This window comes from Tenrec ecaudatus, chromosome 11, assembly GCF_050624435.1.
Source record: "Tenrec ecaudatus isolate mTenEca1 chromosome 11, mTenEca1.hap1, whole genome shotgun sequence".
Taxonomy (NCBI): domain Eukaryota; kingdom Metazoa; phylum Chordata; class Mammalia; order Afrosoricida; family Tenrecidae; genus Tenrec; species Tenrec ecaudatus.
Window position 1 is genome coordinate 100,413,173 of NC_134540.1, and position 7,185 is coordinate 100,420,357.

The window sequence follows — 7,185 nt, forward strand, 5'->3', positions numbered from 1 at the left end:
CATAACATTTCTTTGTGCTCAAGAGGAATTTGTACATGGATCAAGAGGCAATTTTAAGAACAAAACAAAAGACCATTGCATGGTCTAAATTCAGGAAAGATGTGCATCAGGATGGTATCCTTTCATGATGTTTGTTCAATCAAATCATCTGAGGAGCTGGATTATATGAAAAAGAATATGGCCTCAGGTTTGGGGCAAGGTTCATTAACAATCTATGATATGTAGATGGCAATTGTGCTTGCTGAAAGCGAGAAGGACTTGAAGCACATGGTGAATGAAGATTAATGATTGTAGCCTTTGGAAAGGCTTAGAACTCACCGTAAAGGAAACCAGTCATCACAACTGTACCAATAGGTAACATCAAGATAAATGGAGAAAGGGTTGAACTTGCAAAGATTTTGTCTTGCTTGAGTCCACAACCAATGCTCATGGAAGCAGCAGTCAAGTGATCAAAATATATGTTGCATTGGCCAAATCTGCTGCACTAGATCTAATGTACAGCTTATCAAGGGTTCGTGAGGGAGGGTCGGGGAGAGAGGGGAAAGAAATGGGGAGCTGCTATCAGGGGCTCATTTTGGAAAAGAATGCTTTGAAAATGATGATGGCAGCATATGCGCAAATGAGCTTGACACACTGGTGAATATATGGATTGTGATAAGAGATGTAAGAGCCCCCCCACCAATAAAAGTATTTAAAAAAGATGTGGCTAACAAACACATGAAAAAATGCTCACAATCATTAACCATCTGGCTGTCAGAAAGAAGAGAATCTAGGGTCTTAAACTGTTATTTTAAACAAGCAGCCATCTAAATAGGATGTTGGTTAAGTCCACATAGAAGAAACATACCTGCCTGTGTGATCCAAGAATTGTACATAATAAAGTCCCAACCTGAAGGAGGGAATGGTATTAGAGCTTAAATTCTGAACACTTGGTTTGAAGAAGGATGCAGGGTGCCCCATGTGGATTGGGCTTCGAGTGAATCCCCCACTGACTATGGACCACAGATGGGAAAGGCCTTGTCAAATCAGACAGAGTTTATTATAGGCTGGATGATTGCTGCAGCTGGAATTAAGTCAAAATGTGACACTTTGTCATTGACCTCCCACTTGATCAAATGCATACTTGCTCCAGTTTTTGATATTATCTGATTTCTTTTCAATTGAGATTTTTCTATGTTTCATTCTGTCATTGTGTTGAGCCGTTTGTATTTTGACTTGATTTTGTATATTGTTCTGGGTATGAAACCCAGATTAGGTAAACCTATAGAGACAACTGGATTAAGAGATCAATAGAACATCGTAGGGGAGGCTAGTGGGAAACAATGAATACAAGGAAAGTCCTGGAATTGATTGTGTTGATGGTTGCACAAGTCATCAATGGTGATGGTTGCACGACTATTAAAATGTATGATATGTGAATTGCATTTTGTTGAAATTGTTAAAAAAATTCAGTTTAAAAAATAAGGGATTTGGGTGATACTTCAAAAAAATTGAAGGGCGAGGATATTAATTGGAGGACTAAGGTACACTTGATCCAAGCCATGGTATTTCCCATTGTCTCATATGCATGTGAAAGTTGGACATTGAATAAGGAAGACTAAAGAAGAACATATACATTTCAAATGTGGTGCTAGAGATGCATATTGAAAGTACCATGGACTACTAAAAGGACAAACCAATTTGTGTTGGAAGAAGCCAGAGTGTTCCTTCAAGACCAGGATCTCATATACTTTGGACATATTGCCACGAGAAACTAGTCCCTGAGGAAGGATATCACGTACGGTAAAGTGGAAGTTAGTTAAAAAGGGGACGGCCCCTACTTAGATGGATTGACACAGTGGCTGCTTCAATGGGCTTGGGCATAGAAAGAATTGTCAAGATGGCACAGGACCATGCAATGTTTTGTTTTGTTTTGTTCTGTTGTGAGTAATTCACTATGGGTTAGCCAACTAGAGGTCACCTAACAATAACACATTGAGTCCATATGCAGGATATAATCTAAAATTTACTTTGAAAACATTTTCATATGGAGATTCAGATGGAAGAATATCCTGCATAAGTCACCATCACTTAAAATTTATAAAAATGAACTTATAGAGGCCAATTTAAATCCCACAAAACTGTTGTTCATAGAATTGCAATGTAATGAAGTCAAAATCCTATTAAACCATTTTATTTTCCTTTGATTAAATTATAGAGGGTAATTAAGCTATTTATTTGACATTTACCCCTAAATTAAATTCATAAAGCCAATGTACTAGAAATGTGGAAAATGTTGTTTATAATAGCATCTAAAAGAATAAAACAACTATGACTAAATTAACCAAGAAGGTAAAAGACTCTAAAAACCATAACACATTGCTAAAAGAAATTAAGAAAATTTAAATAAATATTTTTTTCATAGAATTGAAAGCTGAATATTATTAAAATATCATTAAGAACACTAAATTCCACAGCTATCTATAGATTCAATGCAATTCCTATTAACCTTCCAACACTTTTCTTTTCAGAAGCATAAAAGCCAATTAAAAAATTTATATAGTATTGTAAGGGGTCCCAAATAGCCAAACTAATCTAAAAAAATAGTAGGTTTACACTTCGTGATTTCAAGTAATATAATGCTAAAAAGAAGACTGTTGATGAAGTTATAAAAGACATTCAGATTAATCGGATAGAATTGCAAGTACAAAAATAAGCCAAAGCATCAGTGACCAATCAATTTAAAGAGTGGAACTGAGTTTATCCAATGGGTGAAGAACAATTTCTTCAGTAAAGGTTTCTGGGGCAACTAGATGTCCACGTGCAAATGTATGACCTAGAACTTCATGCCATGAGAAAATCAACATAATGGACCAATTACCTTAATGTAAAAGCTAGAAGCATAATCTCTTATGATAAAACATAGAAGCCATTCTTTAGGGCCTACTTTTCAAACAGTGTATATTTATACACATACATAAGGTACAAGCTAACCAAAATAAAATAGATTAATTGGTTTATTAAATGTATAACATCCATTTTAAGAGTATATCAACAAATTGAAAAGACAACATACAGAATGACAAAAAAAGTATTTAGGAGACATATATTGGATAAGTGTTCAATATGCAGACCTAAAAAATAAACAACAAAATCAAACAATCCAAAATTTTTAAAAATTAATAAAGAATATGAACAAATATTTCACCAAAGAATAAATGCAAGTTGCTAAAAAGTACATTAAAAATGCTCAATATCATTTATAATCTGGGAAAATAAAATCAATACCACAACTAGGTATCACTCACCCCCACTAGGATGCCTAGAATTAAGAAAAATGAAAACAAATATTGGTCAAGTTGGAAACCTCATATCTGATTTGGGGATTGCAAACAGTTACATTCACTTTGAAAGTGCTTCATCTGTTCCTCAAAAGACATGGAATTACAATATGTGGTACACAGTGCTTTACTGAATATGGCTCTTCTAGCCAATGTCTTCCTAACCCCTGCCAAACAGCTGCTACGATTCAGATGAGGATGTGGAGCTCCAATATGAAGAAGGCTCATTTTTGCTGTCCTGCTGGGTTTGCAATAAGCCATCTCTGAAGCAGGAAGAGGGATCTCACTGCCATAAAGAAGGAACTCTGAGATCCATTGATCCAGCAACCTCATTGATCCAGGAGCCTCCCTGGACTAGGAAACACCCTCGATGCAAGACACAGAGAGATGGAACATCAGAGGGGTGGTGAAACAGTGATGACAAAAGAGGCAGCAGCACCAACAAGGACAAGATAGAATGCACAGCTTCCTAGCCCACAGAGCGAGTAAAGTCGGGCAGGAGGCTCTTTCGCAGAGTGAGCCGCATCTAGATACTAATTGAAGGAGCTAGCGTTGAGTCATCGGGCTGAGGTTGATGGCTGCGCGGTGCGCAAATTGGACATTTATCAGCAGCACTAAGTGAGCTTTGTAATGTGCTCGAGCAGGGCAGAGGACTAAAGACCACAATCCTGTGAGGCTGGAGACCAGAGGGAGGCATGCTTCTGGGCAAGGATGAGAGTCACTCCTGACTGGAAGAAATGTATCCTGAGCATTTCTGATTCTGAACTGTAATGTGTTAACTTCCTTAATTAAACCCATCATCATAAGTATAATCTAGCATTCATTGTGACCATTGCAATGAGTACTGAAACCTACCAAAAAAGTGGAAAGCGCCATAGGAGGGATGACAGGTGTCAGAATTTGTAAGAAGTTTGGGGGATGGAGGGATATTTTACCTCTACCTCATAGGAAGCATCATTGGGCTGATGTTGAGTTTGATTCCTTGTCCTTCTTCTCCTCCTTCTGTTTATTAATCAAAATATTGCAGGGCTCTTACAAAACTATCATTCAATTGTATTAAGCATACCTGTCCATATGTTGCAATCAACCTTTCCAAAATACTTTCTTTCTATTGAATCCCTTGGTATCAGTTACTCTTTCCGCCCCCTTCCTCCACCTTGCCACCCTCACGAATCCTTGATCAATTATATATTATCATTGTTATTTCATGTCGTACACTCTCCATTGTCTTCCTTCACCCACATTTCTGTTATTTGTCCTCCATTTGGGGGATACCTATCCAACCTTGTGATGGGTTCCCCTTTCTCTCCCTTCCCTGCCCCCTCATCCCCCTACCCTCATGACATCATTACTCCCACTACTGTTCCTGAGGGTTCTACCTGTCCAGAATTCCATGTGTTGAGAGCTCTTATCTATACCAATGTGTGTACTCTCGTCTAGCCGGTTTTGTGAGGTAGAACTGGATCATGGTAGGGGGTGGGGGGGCATTCCATAACTGAAGGAATGATGTGTGTTTCATTGGTGCTATACTGCACCCTGACTGAATCATCTTTTCTTTGTATCCCTTCTGTGGGGGGATGTTCAATTAGCTGTGAGTCACCACTTCAATTCCCCTCTTTTGCATCTATATAGTTGCTTGTTTTGGATCTTTCGATGCCTGACACTTGATTCTGTCAACACCTCATGATCACACAGGCTGGTTTGCTTCTTCCATGTGGGCATATTTGCTTCCCTGCTAGATGGCTGCTTGTTTAACTTCAAGCCTTTAAGACCCCAGATGCTATATCTTTTGATAGCCAGGCACCATCCACTTTCTTCATCATCTTTGCTTATGCACCCATTTTGTCTTCAGTGATCCTGTCAGGAAGGTCAGTATCAAAGAGTGCCAGATTATTAGAACAAAGTGTTATTGTGTTTAAGGAGAGCTTAATTAGAGGTCCTAAGTCCATCTTCTCTTAATACTTAACACATAAATATGTGAATATTGGCCTCTATGCCTTTCATTATAAATGGATATATTTGCATATATACATGCATATAGCTAAAAATAGCCTTTGCCTCCTAGTTCTTGCCTCTTTCCTTTCATCTTCCTCCAGTCCCACTATCATGCTAAGCCTCCATTTGGCTCTCAGTAATTCCAGTTGGATACATTACACTTGATCACACCACACCAGGCATTATACACCCTCCTCTTCATCAATTTAAGAACCCTTTTTGTTCCCTAATCCCTGAGTTTGTTGGCTCCCGACTCCTACTTCATGCCTCTTCCTCTCCTATGTCTCCCTGGGACTGCTGGTCCTGTTGTTTTCTCCTCAGGATTGTTTGCCCTGCCTATCTTATATAAATAGACATAGAGCAAAAGAAAAGAGAATTAAAAAAAATAAATAGTTGTGGTCTGTCTGCTGACCCTTTTGAGTTTTCTCCCATCAGGTCTGATGAGGTGCTAAGCCTTGTCCCCCAAGTCAGAAATCTATTCTCAGGATTCTTCAGGGCCTTTGTTACTTTGCTCCCCTTGTTGCCCTGTTGCACTTCCTTTGTGTTTTGCCTTCCTGAGTGTGGGGCAGATTGGGCAAACTTTCTGTACAGTGTCTCCAGTGCTGTGTCACATTGTGCTACGGGTCAGTGAAAGAACATTGTGTTTCATGTGGGGACCAGCCCTATGGTCCTTTCTATACTTTGGCTTCTCTGAGAAGAGATGTTGTCCCTGTGGCTTGGTTGGCAATGAAATGGTCCTCTCTCTCTCTCTCTCTCTCTTTCCCTCTTAGTTTGAATCATGTGGTCTGAACAGACCCACCACGTTCCCCCTGCTCTATCTTCAGTGCTGTCTGCTGTCCTCTGTATTACATTCTTCTGGAGAGGGGGTCAATGTAGCTTGGCTTGGGCCTGACTCCACAGTCCTTTCTTTTAGTCCTCAAGGCAAGGCGTCCCATGTTGGGGTCTGGCCTCTCTCTCCCTTTCCTGTGGAGACATAAACAATATCCTCCCCATGGGTATAGTCATGCGCTGATCCCCCATCAACCTTCTTCCTCCTTATGAAGTCCAGATGTAACTCCTCACAAGTTTCTTTTTATTTTTTTTAATCATTTTAGGAGCTCTTAAGGATATTTTAACACTCCATAATTCAATTATATCAAGCATTGTACATTTGCTGTTACTATAATTTTCAAAACATTTTCTTTCTTTTTGAAATCTGTGACATCAGTTCCCCTTTATCCCCTACTCCTCCCACTCTCCCCCCAGGAACCCTTGTTATTTTATTATATATCATTATTGCCGTTGCTTACACCATCCAATGTAACTGTTCACCTACAATTCTGTTATTTCTTCCCCTTGAATGGAGTTATACAGTACATCATTGCTATCTGCTCCCCTTTCCCCCCCCCTCCTCCCTCTCTTCCTGTATACTCAGGGAATCATTACTCCCATTACTCTTTTTGAAGGGTTTATTTATCTTGGATTTCATGCACCTAACAATCTGAATTATGCAAATGAACATATACAGGTCTAACAATATTAATGAGAAAAATCTAAGACCATAATAGCAAGGGGAGGAAATATTAAAGAACAAGAGGATAGTTATATGTTTCATCAGTACTCTATTGCACCTTGGATATGTCACCCCTTCCGTGTGGCCCTTCTGTGAGGGACTGTCCAGTTATCTTGCAGGTGGGTTTTTGGGGCTCCACTCTGTCTCCACTCCTTCATAACAATTTTATTGCTTGTTTTTGAAGTTCTGTTACCTATCCCTATTGACACTTCATGATCACACAGGCAGGTGTGCTTCTTCCATGGGGGCTTTGTTGCTTCCCTGCTAGATGGCTGCTTGTTTTACTTGAAGCCTTTAAGACTCCAGATCCTATGTCTT